Raw genomic sequence first — 16,116 nt, forward strand, 5'->3', positions numbered from 1 at the left:
GTGTTGTATATGGTTCTATACAGCACCAAAGAAGGTTCTGCTATTGTTATGATGTCAAGCTTGTGACAACAGAAGAACCCTTTTTGGTGCTACACGGAACCTTTTCAAAACGTTTCTTTATGGAACCGTATACAGGATGCATACGTGCATGTAAAAGCTTCTCTGAGTTTTCATGGTTCTACACAGGACCATCGTCTTTACTGAGAACCCAGAAGAACCATCTGCTTGAGAGTGCACAGCAGTTTGTAGGGGATAGGCTCCAGGCCTAGGTTATGCTGAGGGTTTAGCCCAGGCTGCTTTTTGAATGTGGCACAACACAGGACAGCCAATCAGAGGAGAGCTCAGTTACAGCCTTAAAGGTACAGTGCGTTAGTTCAGATGGAAAACGGTCCTGTGGAAATGAGTTATGACCGTTTATGGAACAGAAAGCACAACAACTACCATAAGCAGAGCTCCAAAATAGGCAGACGCCACATTTTACAGCTACTGTAAAACATCTGCCCACTGACCTCTATTATAAGGTGTGCTCAGTCTATTGTTTTCAGTTACAGGGAAGCTCCTGCCTGTGCTGACCGACTGCGCGTGACATCACAGACAGAGGTTAACCCTCAGAAGGTCCAGACTGATGGACTGCCCCTTTAAGAGCAGCTGATTAGTGAATACAGGTGTTCGCAGCCTGGATAAGCTCCATAGAAAAGCGCAGACCAATAGAATAGAGCAGCCGCACGTGAGCCTAAGGTCTCCATGCCCAATGCCAAGCGTGGGCTAGAGGGGTATAAAGCCCCCCCCCCCCGCACTGGGCTGTGGAGCAGTGGAGCTGCGTTCTCTCGAGTGATGGAGCTCCATCCAATACCTTTGGGATGAGTTTGAGTGACCCAGAACTGACCATCCAACATCAGCGCCTGACCTCACTAAGGCGCCATCAAATCCTCACAGCAATGTTCAACATCTGGAAGCCTTACGAGAAGCGTCGAGGCTGTTACAGCAGCACAGACTCACTATGAACACCTTCATTTCAGGAGAAACGCTGGACATCCAGGGCAGATGACCACCAACACACGCTCGTGCGCGGTCTGATTTGCCCTACGGGTCTGGCGCAGGTCTCGAGGGCAGTTTCAGAGCGCGAGCTCTGTCCCGCTGGACCAAATATGACCGCGCGGAAGGACAGAAATAACAATACTGACCAGTCTAGCCCGGCAGGGGCACGCGCCACATCTAAACAAACAAACAAACAAACAATAATAAAACAAAGCCCGTGTTGCATCAGCTCTGAAGGCGCGCGCGTTAAAGAAATGAAAAAGCAGGTTAAATAAATAAATAAACAAACAAACAAATAAATAAATATAAATAAAAATAAAATAAAAAAGGAAATACACGCACGCGGTCGCGCGCGCTCTTACCTGGAACGTGCAGGGAGGTGTTCTGTCTGCAGCGCCGTAAACAAAATCCTGCACGAGCACACAAACACTTCCACGCGCCTACGGTGACGACGCAGTCCAGCCTCGCGCGAACGAGCACGGCTTGATCTCCCCGTCCGCGACCATTTTGCTGCCTGCTGAGTGATGATGCAACCCGCGCGTGAATGCGCGCGAGGGTGTGAGAGCGCGCCTGTGCGTGCGCTGTGTGAGAATGTGTGCGAGTGGAGCTCTCGAGGGGGTGATCCCGCGCGCTGTGTTTCTCAGGTGCGCGCGAAAGACGGTCAGTCAGTGCTCAGTCTGAGAGTGTGTGTGTGTGTGTGTGTGTGTGTCTGGTCCCTCCCTCTGCTCTGATTCGCGTCTGCTACGCCCCCCCCCTCCTCTGTCTCTCTCTCTCTCTCGCTCTCTCTCTCTCACACACACACACACACACACACACACACACACACACACACACACACACACACTCCTAGCATTACAACAGGAGTTTCCAAAAGTTAAAAAAAAGGCTACAGAGAAAATGAGACTCCTAACAACCACATGGGAAACCTGGTAAACACCAAAACTGGAGTATTTAAACACTGTGTCCACTCACTGTCCACTCTATTAGACACTCCTACCTTGTCGGTCCACCTTGTAGATGTAAAGTCAGAGACGACAGCTCATCTGCTGCTGCACAGTTTGTGTTGGTCATCCTCTAGTCCTTCATCAGTGGTCACAGGACGCTGCCCACAGGACGCTGCCCAGAGGACGCTGCCCACTGGACGCTGCTGGCTGGATATTTCTGGTTGGTGGACTGTTCTCAGTCCAGCAGCGACACTGAGGGGTTTAAAATCTCCAGCAGCACTGCTGTGTCTGATCCACTCAGACCAGCACAACACACACTAACACATCACCACCACGTCAGCGTTACCGCAGTGCTGAGAATGACCCACCACCCTAATAGTACCTGCTCTGTGAGGGTCCATGGGGGTCCTGACCACTGAAGAACAGGGTAACAGAGTATCAGAGAAACAGATGGACTACAGTCTGTAACTGTAGAACTACAGAGTGCAGCTATACGGTCAGTGGAGCTGATAAGATGGACAGTGAGCGTAGAAACGAGGAGGTGGTCTCAGCGACGTCAGCAGAGCATATTATTCTGTGAGAACATAAAACAACCCGTTTTCAGAGCTTCACTCTGTTCACCCCCCACACATTTATATCACACATGTAGTGCTGAACCTGTGGGGAGTAAAAGTGTGGAGGTGCTGTGTCCTTCACTTTGTTCTCCACATGGCCTGATGTCAGTGTGTGTGTGTGTGGGTGGACAATATGTACCGGCTGCTGACTGGCTACAGCTGCTACAGTAGAACCCTACGCTGCTACATCTGGTATTTTTACATAAATTATTATAGCTGATATGTATTGATTTAAATAAACAGTAATGTGGAGGGTCCACCAGACCACTGAGTAACAAACACATCAGCACCACACAAGAGTTGAAGTATACTGCTGAAAAAAATCAGAAAAACCATTAAAAGGTTCTCCTGGTTCTTGGTGGTGTCCAGTAGTCAGTAATGGTGCTCTGTGTTTTCCTGATTGGTTGATATCACAGTGTAAAGGACTCCAGATGCATTTGATGGTCTCCTAACAGGATCTAAAGGTGACATACGGGTCTCCATATACAAAGCAGAACCATCAGGTCTTAATCCTAATGGTCCTAATGGACGTTTTCAGCAGGGACGGTCTGGCGTGTCAGTGTATTTACTGTTTAAACATGAAGGTCAGCTCTGCGTACAGAGCTCTCAGTGTGTGTTTGTGTGTCCTGGAGATTCTAATAGAATAAAGACGGTCAGTTATTGTGGCTCCATCTTTAGGCCCTGCCGTGACACTACAGTCCACTCACATCCCACACTGCAGTAAAGGACGTCTGGACACCAAGGATACAAAGACTCACTGATTTAAAGGAACAGTTCAAAACAAATGAATCCTACAGTAGTTTAGCTCCGCCCATTCACACCGAAGTTGTGTTGGATGAGGCACAATACAGGGCAACCAATCAGAGCAGAGCTCATTTAAACATATCAGGCTTAAAGACACAGTTTAACTCCAAGTTCAAACTCATTTAAAAATAATTACTGACTGTTTTTGATGCATAAAACCACAGAAATGTTATAAGTGGATCTTGCGGTCTATTTAAGCAGTAGAACCCGAGAGGGAGCGTTATCGTGAAATAACAGCCGTGATGTTATTGGTGATAACTCCCTCCTCGAGTGCTCTACTGCTTTAATACAGCAGTTAAATAAATACAGTAAGAAATGAATAAACTGGCCGTGAACGCGGCGTTTAATGTTTTAATGTTCAGCTCCGTCCTCCTAATTATAGCTCCTTAACGAGCAGCTTGTAGCTACGTCAGAGTAACGAGCTCCGCCCACTCGCTGCTCAGCCGGCAGTTCGTTCTCCAGCTCCTTACACTAAAATTCCCAAACTGTCGTCACCACTGAGCAGCTTTTCAGTCGGCAGCTGTGACAGAAGAACAGCTGAACAACCTGGAATCAGCCAGAAATGAACCCAACACCATTCGCCAGACGTGTCTGATCTTCAGAGTCGGACCAAATCAGACTGAGCCGTAAAACTGACCCAATATCAGGTTCAGCTCAGTTTGGTCAGTTTCTCCAGATCAGTATTAATGTTGTTTTGTTCCAGCCGGTCTGTAAAGCTTCTTACAGCCTGTTTAGTTTGGCGAGTGGTGTTGGGTTCAATTCTGGCTGATTCCAGGTTGTTCAGCTGAAACATTCTTCATCTTCTAGAAGTGACTCAATGTTTAAAATAAAAGAAGCAGCATGAAGTTTGAGTTTTACATCACGTTTACGTCACGTCTTCTTCTGTGAGTTTATTGGCTGGTTGTAAAGCAGAAATCTGATTACTGTCTGACTCATGTAGACCTGGAGTTTCCTCATTATCTGATTACTGTCTGACTCGTGTAGACCTGGAGTTTCCCCATTATCTGATTACTGTCTGACTCGTGTAGACCTGGAGTTTCCCCATTATCTGATTACTGTCTGACACGTGTAGACCTGGAGTTTCCTCATTATCTGATTACTGTCTGACTCGTGTAGACCTGGAGTTTCGTCATTATCTGATTACTGTCTGACTCGTGTAGACCTGGAGTTTCCCCATTATCTGATTACTGTCTGACTCGTGTAGACCTGGAGTTTCCCCATTATCTGATTACTGTCTGACTCGTGTAGACCTGGAGTTTCCCCATTATCTGATTACTGTCTGACTCGTGTAGACCTGGAGTTTCCCCATTATCTGATTACTGTCTGACTCGTGTAGACCTGGAGTTTCCCCGTTATCTGATTACTGTCTGACACGTGTAGACCTGGAGTTTCCTCGTTATCTGATTACTGTCTGACTCGTGTAGACCTGGAGTTTCCCCGTTATCTGATTACTGTCTGACTCGTGTAGACCTGGAGTTTCCCCGTTATCTGATTACTGTCTGACTCGTGTAGACCTGGAGTTTCCCCGTTATCTGATTACTGTCTGACTCGTGTAGACCTGGAGTTTCCCCGTTTTCTGATTACTGTCTGACTCGTGTAGACCTGGAGTTTCCCCGTTATCTGATTACTGTCTGACTCGTGTAGACCTGGAGTTTCCCCGTTATCTGATTACTGTCTGACTCGTGTAGACCTGGAGTTTCCCCGTTATCTGATTACTGTCTGACTCGTGTAGACCTGGAGTTTCCCCGTTATCTGATTACTGTCTGACTCGTGTAGACCTGGAGTTTCCCCGTTATCTGATTACTGTCTGACTCGTGTAGACCTGGAGTTTCCCCGTTATCTGATTACTGTCTGACTCGTGTAGACCTGGAGTTTCCCCGTTATCTGATTACTGTTTGACACGTGTAGACCTGGAGTTTCCTCGTTATCTGATTACTGTCTGACTCGTGTAGACCTGGAGTTTCCTCGTTATCTGATTACTGTCTGACTCGTGTAGACCTGGAGTTTCCCCATTATCTGATTACTGTCTGACTCGTGTAGACCTGGAGTTTCCCCATTATCTGATTACTGTCTGACTCGTGTAGACCTGGAGTTTCCCCATTATCTGATTACTGTCTGACTCGTGTAGACCTGGAGTTTCCCCATTATCTGATTACTGTCTGACTCGTGTAGACCTGGAGTTTCCCCATTATCTGATTACTGTCTGACACGTGTAGACCTGGAGTTTCCTCATTATCTGATTACTGTCTGACTCGTGTAGACCTGGAGTTTCCCCGTTATCTGATTACTGTCTGATTCGTGTAGACCTGGAGTTTCCCCGTTATCTGATTACTGTCTGACTCGTGTAGACCTGGAGTTTCCCCGTTATCTGATTACTGTCTGACTCGTGTAGACCTGGAGTTTCCCCGTTATCTGATTACTGTCTGACTCGTGTAGACCTGGAGTTTCCCCGTTATCTGATTACTGTCTGACTCGTGTAGACCTGGAGTTTCCCCGTTATCTGATTACTGTCTGACTCGTGTAGACCTGGAGTTTCCCCGTTATCTGATTACTGTCTGACTCGTGTAGACCTGGAGTTTCCCCATTATCTGATTACTGTCTGACACGTGTAGACCTGGAGTTTCCTCATTATCTGATTACTGTCTGACTCGTGTAGACCTGGAGTTTCGTCATTATCTGATTACTGTCTGACTCGTGTAGACCTGGAGTTTCGTCATTATCTGATTACTGTCTGACTCGTGTAGACCTGGAGTTTCCCCATTATCTGATTACTGTCTGACTCGTGTAGACCTGGAGTTTCCCCATTATCTGATTACTGTCTGACTCGTGTAGACCTGGAGTTTCCCCATTATCTGATTACTGTCTGACTCGTGTAGACCTGGAGTTTCCCCATTATCTGATTACTGTCTGACTCGTGTAGACCTGGAGTTTCCCCATTATCTGATTACTGTCTGACTCGTGTAGACCTGGAGTTTCCCCATTATCTGATTACTGTCTGACACGTGTAGACCTGGAGTTTCCTCATTATCTGATTACTGTCTGACTCGTGTAGACCTGGAGTTTCCCCGTTATCTGATTACTGTCTGACTCGTGTAGACCTGGAGTTTCCCCGTTATCTGATTACTGTCTGACTCGTGTAGACCTGGAGTTTCCCCGTTATCTGATTACTGTCTGACTCGTGTAGACCTGGAGTTTCCCCGTTATCTGATTACTGTCTGACTCGTGTAGACCTGGAGTTTCCTCGTTATCTGATTACTGTCTGACTCGTGTAGACCTGGAGTTTCCCCGTTATCTGATTACTGTCTGACTCGTGTAGACCTGGAGTTTCCCCGTTATCTGATTACTTTCTGACTCGTGTAGACCTGGAGTTTCCCCGTTATCTGATTACTTTCTGACTCGTGTAGACCTGGAGTTTCCCCGTTATCTGATTACTGTCTGACTCGTGTAGACCTGGAGTTTCCCCGTTATCTGATTACTGTCTGACTCGTGTAGACCTGGAGTTTCCCCGTTATCTGATTACTGTCTGACTCGTGTAGACCTGGAGTTTCCCCGTTATCTGATTACTGTCTGACTCGTGTAGACCTGGAGTTTCCCCGTTATCTGATTACTGTCTGACTCGTGTAGACCTGGAGTTTCCCCGTTATCTGATTACTGTCTGACTCGTGTAGACCTGGAGTTTCCCCGTTATCTGATTACTGTCTGACTCGTGTAGACCTGGAGTTTCCCCGTTATCTGATTACTGTCTGACTCGTGTAGACCTGGAGTTTCCCCGTTATCTGATTACTGTCTGACTCGTGTAGACCTGGAGTTTCCCCGTTATCTGATTACTGTCTGACTCGTGTAGACCTGGAGTTTCCCCGTTATCTGATTACTGTCTGACTCGTGTAGACCTGGAGTTTCCCCATTATCTGATTACTGTCTGACTCGTGTAGACCTGGAGTTTCCTCATTATCTGATTACTGTCTGACTCGTGTAGACCTGGAGTTTCCTCATTATCTGATTACTGTCTGACTCGTGTAGACCTGGAGTTTCCTCATTATCTGATTACTGTCTGACTCGTGTAGACCTGGAGTTTCCTCATTATCTGATTACTGTCTGACTCGTGTAGACCTGGAGTTTCCTCATTATCTGATTACTGTCTGACTCGTGTAGACCTGGAGTTTCCTCATTATCTGATTACTGTCTGACTCGTGTAGACCTGGAGTTTCCTCATTATCTGATTACTGTCTGACTCGTGTAGACCTGGAGTTTCCCCATTATCTGATTACTGTCTGACTCGTGTAGACCTGGAGTTTCCCCATTATCTGATTACTGTCTGACTCGTGTAGACCTGGAGTTTCCTCATTATCTGATTACTGTCTGACTTGTGTAGACCTGGAGTTTCCTCATTATCTGATTACTGTCTGACTCGTGTAGACCTGGAGTTTCCTCATTATCTGATTACTGTCTGACTCGTGTAGACCTGGAGTTTCCTCATTATCTGATTACTGTCTGACTCCTGTAGACCTGGAGTTTCCTCATTATCTGATTACTGTCTGACTCCTGTAGACCTGGAGTTTCCTCATTATCTGATTACTGTCTGACTCCTGTAGACCTGGAGTTTCCCCATTATCTGATTACTGTCTGACTCGTGTAGACCTGGAGTTTCCCCATTATCTGATTACTGTCTGACTCATGTAAACCTGGAGTTTCCCCATTATCTGATTACTGTCTGACTCATGTAGACCTGGAGTTTCCCCATTATCTGATTACTGTCTGACTCGTGTAGACCTGGAGTTTCCCCGTTATCTGATTACTGTCTGACTCATGTAGACCTGGAGTTTCCCCGTTATCTGATTACTGTCTGACTCCTGTAGACCTGGAGTTTCCTCATTATCTGATTACTGTCTGACTCGTGTAGACCTGGAGTTTCCTCATTATCTGATTACTGTCTGACTCGTGTAGACCTGGAGTTTCCCCATTATCTGATTACTGTCTGACTCGTGTAGACCTGGAGTTTCCCCATTATCTGATTACTGTCTGACTCTTGTAGACCTGGAGTTTCCTCATTATCTGATTACTGTCTGACTCGTGTAGACCTGGAGTTTCCCCATTATCTGATTACTGTCTGACTCGTGTAGACCTGGAGTTTCCCCATTATCTGATTACTGTCTGACTCGTGTAGACCTGGAGTTTCCTCATTATCTGATTACTGTCTGACTCGTGTAGACCTGGAGTTTCCTCATTATCTGATTACTGTCTGACTCGTGTAGACCTGGAGTTTCCTCATTATCTGATTACTGTCTGACTCGTGTAGACCTGGAGTTTCCTCATTATCTGATTACTGTCTGACTCCTGTAGACCTGGAGTTTCCTCATTATCTGATTACTGTCTGACTCCTGTAGACCTGGAGTTTCCTCATTATCTGATTACTGTCTGACTCCTGTAGACCTGGAGTTTCCCCATTATCTGATTACTGTCTGACTCGTGTAGACCTGGAGTTTCCCCATTATCTGATTACTGTCTGACTCATGTAAACCTGGAGTTTCCCCATTATCTGATTACTGTCTGACTCATGTAGACCTGGAGTTTCCCCATTATCTGATTACTGTCTGACTCGTGTAGACCTGGAGTTTCCCCATTATCTGATTACTGTCTGACTCGTGTAGACCTGGAGTTTCCCCATTATCTGATTACTGTCTGACTCATGTAGACCTGGAGTTTCCCCGTTATCTGATTACTGTCTGACTCCTGTAGACCTGGAGTTTCCCCATTATCTGATTTATGTCTGACTCGTGTAGACCTGGAGTTTCCCCATTATCTGATTACTGTCTGACTCGTGTAGACCTGGAGTTTCCCCATTATCTGATTACTGTCTGACTCCTGTAGACCTGGAGTTTCCTCATTATCTGATTACTGTCTGACTCGTGTAGACCTGGAGTTTCCTCATTATCTGATTACTGTCTGACTCGTGTAGACCTGGAGTTTCCCCATTATCTGATTACTGTCTGACTCGTGTAGACCTGGAGTTTCCCCATTATCTGATTACTGTCTGACTCTTGTAGACCTGGAGTTTCCTCATTATCTGATTACTGTCTGACTCGTGTAGACCTGGAGTTTCCTCATTATCTGATTACTGTCTGACTCGTGTAGACCTGGAGTTTCCTCATTATCTGATTACTGTCTGACTCGTGTAGACCTGGAGTTTCCCCATTATCTGATTACTGTCTGACTCGTGTAGACCTGGAGTTTCCCCATTATCTGATTACTGTCTGACTCGTGTAGACCTGGAGTTTCCCCATTATCTGATTACTGTCTGACTCATGTAAACCTGGAGTTTCCCCATTATCTGATTACTGTCTGACTCATGTAGACCTGGAGTTTCCCCATTATCTGATTACTGTCTGACTCCTGTAGACCTGGAGTTTCCCCATTATCTGATTACTGTCTGACTCATGTAAACCTGGAGTTTCCCCATTATCTGATTACTGTCTGACTCATGTAGACCTGGAGTTTCCCCATTATCTGATTACTGTCTGACTCCTGTAGACCTGGAGTTTCCCCGTTATCTGATTACTGTCTGACTCGTGTAGACCTGGAGTTTCCCCATTATCTGATTACTGTCTGACTCCTGTAGACCTGGAGTTTCCCCGTTATCTGATTACTGTCTGACTCGTGTAGACCTGGAGTTTCCCCATTATCTGATTACTGTCTGACTCCTGTAGACCTGGAGTTTCCTCATTATCTGATTACTGTCTGACTCCTGTAGACCTGGAGTTTCCTCATTATCTGATTACTGTCTGACTCGTGTAGACCTGGAGTTTCCCCATTATCTGATTACTGTCTGACTCATGTAAACCTGGAGTTTCCCCATTATCTGATTACTGTCTGACTCCTGTAGGCAAAGAAACCAAACGCGTCTCAGCTGATCGACCACATTTCGCTCTGTCTCTCTCTCTAACTCTCGCTTTCTCTCTCTCCTCTCTTCCTTCTCTCTTTTCACTCTTCTCTTTCTATTTTCCTCTTTTCTCATCTTTTTCTCCTTCTTCCTCTCTTCTCTTTCTCTCCATCTCTCTTTTCTCTTTCTCTCTCCTCTTACTCTTTTCTCTCTCCTCTCACTCTCGCTTCCTCTCTCTTCTCTCTCTCTTCCCTCACGCTTGTTTTCTCTCTCGTCTCCCCCCTTTCTCTCTTCTCCCTTTTCTCTCTCCCTCTCTTCTCTCTCTCTTCTCCCCCCCTTTCTCTCTTTCTCTCTTCTCTCTCTCTCTCTTTCTCTCTCTTCTCCCCCCTTCACTCCCTCCTCTTTCTCTCAGTAATGATTTAGTGAGGGATGCTGGGTATGAAATAATTATCAGCACTCTGGGTGCTGCAGCGTTTCAGGGCCGTTCTCCGTCTGACGGCAGCTCCGTTCCTCCTCCGGGACTCTGGTTAAACTTTCATGAACCTTCTGGCATAAACTGTTTACACGCTAAACACACGGACAGCCGGCTAACAGAGGCACTGACTAAACCTCTGACTCTCAAGGAGAGGAAGGAGCTCAGCCAGACCTGCTGAAGTGAGCAGCCATCTACTGGCAATAATCAGCGGCTGTCTGCGTCCACTGCTGCTGTAGTTCAGATGTAGTGACCCTTATTAGTCCCATTTAACCCATCCGTGCAGGGACTCACCACATACACTCACACACACACACACACACACACACACACACACACACACTCACACACACACAAGGGGGCAGTGAGCACACTTGCCCAGAGCGGTGGGCAGCCCTATCCCCAGCACCCAGGGAGCAGTTGGGGGTTAGGTGTCTTGCTCAAGGACAGCTCAGTCATGGACTGTCGGCTCTGGGGATCGAACCGGCGATCTTCCGGTCACGAGGCTGGTTCCCTGACCTCCAGCCCACGACATAATGCATAATGCTAATTAGCAGCCTTTCAATTTCTATTATTGTTAGCGACTTTATCTTCCTCAGCATAAACTGTTCCTTTGACAGATTTGCATGGTCATTAGCATAATGCAAATTAGTGGCTGTTCAGTTTGACTTACTGTTAACAACATTAACCATTTCTTTTGATTTGCATAATGAGATTCGCATAGTCTTTACTGCCGAATCGTTTAAGTTTAGCGCTAAGCCTTTTCTGACTGAACTCCTTTAATCAGTGTGGATGTTAATTTGCATAATGCTAATTAGCGGCTGTTCAGTTTCACTTGGCTTTTTCTGGCCGAACTGTTCCTTTAACCAGGATTTATTGAGCCGGCCGTTAGCGGCATTAGCTTTTCTCTGACTAAACTAACCTGTGGAGCTTCAGACGAAGGAGCGGCGGTGGAGAACGACTGTAGCATCAATCCTGTTAGTGCGTCTCACAGAAGCGCCAAACAACTGAACCAGATCGGGGAAAAGCTGCTGACTATGAGGAACCGTGAACCGGTTCTGCTGAGCTGGAGACGGAGGGCTGCACCTGGCTCAGGTGTGCTGCCCACTGGAGCGGCACTGTAACGAGGATGCTGTGGGACCGAAGCGCATCACAGTAGATTAGAAGGGAAAAGTCTGAGGAGCCTCTCCGTCCAAACCGTGTTTAAAACAAACGATTAAGCTTTATTTGCTAGTTTGTTATAACTGACCACATAAAAGATCAAGCAGGACATCATTTTATCCCCATGTTGTGATGTCAGCACTCATCAGCACTCAGAGCTTTCAGGTGTCGTAAGTTAAATACACCGACCAGGCGTAATGTTCTGACCACCTCCTCGATTCTACACTCATTGTCCACTTTATCAGAGTAGAGCAGGTACTGTTTGGGTGGTGTGTCATTCTCAGCACTGACATGGTGGTGGTGTGTCAGTGTGTGTTGTGCTGGTACGAGTGGATCAGACACAGCAGTGCTGCTGGAGTTTTTAAACACCTCAGTTTAAAAACCCTGTGGGCAGCGTCCTGTGACCACTGATGAAGGACTAGAGGATGACCAACACAAACTGTGCAGCAGCAGATGAGCTGTCATCTCTGACTTTACATCTAAAAGGTGGACCGACAAGATAGGAGTGTCTAATAGAGTGGACAGTGAGTGGACACAGTGTTTAAAAACTCCAGCAGCACTGCTGTGTCTGATCCACTCGTACCAGCACAACACACACTAACACACCACCACCACGTCAGTGTTACTGCAGTGCTGAGAATGACCCACCACCCAAACAGTACCTGCTCTCTGAGGGTCCATGGGGGTCCTGACCACTGAAGAACAGGGTAACAGAGTATCAGAGAAACAGATGGACTACAGTCTGTAACTGTAGAACTACAGAGAGCAGCTATACGGTCAGTGGAGCTGATAAAGTGGACAGTGAGCGCAGATTGATGTATTTACAGAACCATCCTTTCCTTTCTTTTGCCCCAGACTCTGAAATTAACAAACTTTATTGAACCAAATGCTGTCCCACGTTTTCGTGTCTCTACTGAAACGGTTTCAGTCTGTAGTCTTTAGTCTGCATTGTAGAGCATGAGGTGAGGCTGCATCCCTGTCCCTCATGGTCACATGGTGAGCGGTTAGATCCCATAGTTTTGGAGTAAATGTGTCCCAAAGCCTGAGGATCAGTGTGGAACACTAAGAATCGTCACTACGGAAACACGGATTTTCTTCAGTTACAGAACTTCAGTGTTTTAATGAAAAATGTGATGATTTCTGTGTGAACAGCTGATCAAAGCTGCGTTTTTGAGCTCAAAGCGGCTAAAGTCGTCCCTGAAACAGTCCCGGCTGAAACATTTGGGAAGGTTGGGTAGAGTTATGACTGTTTTGGAGAGTTCAATCGTTTCTTTTAATTAAATTAATGTAATTAAGGCTTAGGGTCACCCACAGCTAAAGGACTTTACTCCAAAGTCCAAGATCTGTTAAAAATCCCAAATGTGTTTCAGCTCTGACTCTGAACCAGCTCAGCGGACTCATCCACACAAACAGAAAACCGGTCTTGGGTAAAACACTATTTTACGTCCGTCTACATCGAGGCCTCATAACGCATGCATAAGCGTTTATGCCTGCACGTACAAGAGGACCTCAGCTGTTTTATACTGAGACAAACTAAAGGCAGACATTTCATATGCTTACAATGTTATTTACGGTTTTATTTGCTTTATAAATGTTATTCTTTGCTTATACATGTGTTATAAAGTCCCTCTGTAGGCAGTGTTACCCGTTATTAAGTCACATGACTCGTGTGCTTAAATCTCTTTAATGAGAGTATCTATGAACAGCTTGCGTCATACGACAGACTGTTTAATAAAGTCAATAACACAGATAAACTAAAGTGATGGACATTTGTTATTTTATATGAGCTAATGCAATGTTTTGTTTTTACTTGCTTTATAAATGTTACTCTTTGCTTATACATGTGTTATAACGACCCTCTGTAGGCAGCATTAACCAATTACTGTAACTTTGCCTTGTATGACTCTTACTGCTTTTAATCATCTTTAATGAATGTCATAAAAATGTGGACTTTAGTATTTTTCCAGCTGAAAAAAAAGAGACCATTAAAAGTCACTGCTGGCTCCTGCTGGTATCCAGGGGTTCCATCTAGGGTTGACACCACAGTGTAAAGGACTCTGATGGTTTAGCAGGCGTTCCGATTCCGCTTTCCTGTCTCTCCATAGGAGTCACTGGTGTTACCGGTCATCATCGGTGTTCCACTTAATGAAGGAAACACCAGAGACGTTTTTAATGATCAATGTATTTTACAGAACATCAAACCACACGCTGTCCATCAGGGAACGTCCACTAAAATATGGAATTTAATCCATTTCTATTCTATTTTTTCACAGTGACCTCAGAATAAAGTCGGTCACACCAGTGACGTCAGCTAAAAGCTTCATATGAGATCATGAGCTGAATGAGAAAATCTCTGAGAACTGAGAGACGCAGTGGACTCACCATGAGCTTTTCTTCATAGATCCTCAGAAAACAGGTCAAAGGAGGTCGAACGACGTCATCGGCGTGACTTATTTCAAAATAAGAGATTTTGTTACGCGGTAACACCAGTGACACGACTCCTGGGGAACTTTCATTACATGTTTTATGTTTATTTGGCTTTAGTTGTTTAATTTATGTATTTTATAGTCAAGTGTAGATTATTGTAGTTAATTTAGCAGAAAAAACATCTCTAAAATATAAATAAATCAAGCCAGTTTCCATTAGAAAGCAAAACCTTCAGGCTTCATTCCCAACAGCTCTGATGGTCCTTTTTCAGCAGGGATCCTCGGAATTCAGACTCATTTGTAAGGACTAATAAACAGAGGAAGGATTTTAGAAGCTTCTTCCAATAAACGGAACATTTCTGACGGAAAGAAAAGGCAGAGACGTCGTGGAACAGTAGAAGTTTCTCTTTAAACAATCACATACAAATCTCCATCTCCCATAAATCACTGAACGACATCATTTACAGATCAGACGTACAGCTCGTGTTGAAGTGTGTGTACATACGGCGGGACAAAGTCGCTGTAACGTCTGAGAAAACACTTCTGAGGAGAGGAAAGTAAGGCGCCCACCGGGGCGGCGGGTTCAGGCGATTCGCTGAAAAAGGTCTGAAAAGAAAAAGTGACAGAACAGCCAAAACGGCCAGAGGAACCGAGCGGTCAGGAAAGAGAACCGTGTCCACAGTAACGCACATAGAAAAACAGGACAAACACACCTTGAGAAAGCTGGAGAGGTTAAAATCGGGCTGAGCGTCTGTGTCTTTGTGCTAAGATTAAAAGGTCTGGTGTCTTTATGCTGGTGTTGGTTCGGTTCTAAGCGCACGGAGGAGGAGTTTGGACGATGCTGGTCAGAAAAAACCTTCACGTAAACGCGCGTCAACGGTCAGAGCCGCTCTTCTCTTCCAGGACAGAGTGAAGGGCTGCGGACGACTGGCGATGACGACGGTGCAGCTCTGCAGCGTAAACACTGTCGCACTTAGTGTGACTGGAGGGTGAAAACAGGGCACACACACACACACACACACACACACACACACACACACACACACACACACAAAGCCGCTTATCCTTTTGGGTTGCAAGGGGAGCTGAAGCCTATCCCAGCGGTCACTGAGCGAAAGGCAGGATACACCCTGGACAGTTCGCCAGTCCATCGCAGACAGACAGACAGACACATTCACACCCACGTCCAGTTGGCCTGACTACATGTCTTTGGACTGTGGGAGGAAACCGGAGAACCTGGAGGAACCCACGCAGACACGGGGAGAACATGCAAACTCCACACAGAGAGCACCGCGGTTGCCCGGCCGGGGAATCGAACCCAGACCCTCCTCACTGTGAGGAGACCGCGCTACCCACCGCGCCGCCTTGCCGCCCCCCAAAAATTTTAATAATCATTTTATACAAACATCAAAAACAAAGCCCTACCCACAGGTTTACAGGACTGAGGGGCTCGTTTTACACAAGACGGTTCTCCAAGGGTTCTTTAGTGAAGACAATGAACCATTTGTGTGCTTAGTGTTCTTCGCATGGTGAAATGGTTCCTCAGACTGTGCAGTTCTATATAGAACCTTCATGAAAAGGGTTCTTAGTAGCTTGACATTGTAACAACAGCAGAACCCTTTGATAGATGGGTTCTCCAAGGGTTCTTTGGTAAAGACAAGGGTTCTGTATAGAACCATGAACACTCAGAACCATCTGTATGCTTAGTGTTCTTTGCATGGTGAAACAGTTCCTCAGACTGATGGAGAGAGTGATGCATGTGGTTCTATAAAGAAAATTC

At 45.9% G+C, this 16,116-nt stretch overlaps 1 protein-coding gene across 1 annotated transcript in view; it reads right to left on the reverse strand.

The window, feature by feature from the left end:
- Positions 1-1,741, reverse strand: part of sertad4 (SERTA domain containing 4) — a 27,004-nt gene extending 25,263 nt beyond the window's left edge. The window contains exon 1 of the mRNA XM_017719917.2: positions 1,401-1,741. The gene's annotated coding sequence lies outside the window, so the exon portion shown is untranslated. The remainder of the gene's footprint in view (positions 1-1,400) is intronic.
- Between the last annotated feature and the right edge of the window lie 14,375 nt (positions 1,742-16,116).

This window comes from Pygocentrus nattereri, chromosome 5, assembly GCF_015220715.1.
Source record: "Pygocentrus nattereri isolate fPygNat1 chromosome 5, fPygNat1.pri, whole genome shotgun sequence".
NCBI classification, from domain to species: domain Eukaryota; kingdom Metazoa; phylum Chordata; class Actinopteri; order Characiformes; family Serrasalmidae; genus Pygocentrus; species Pygocentrus nattereri.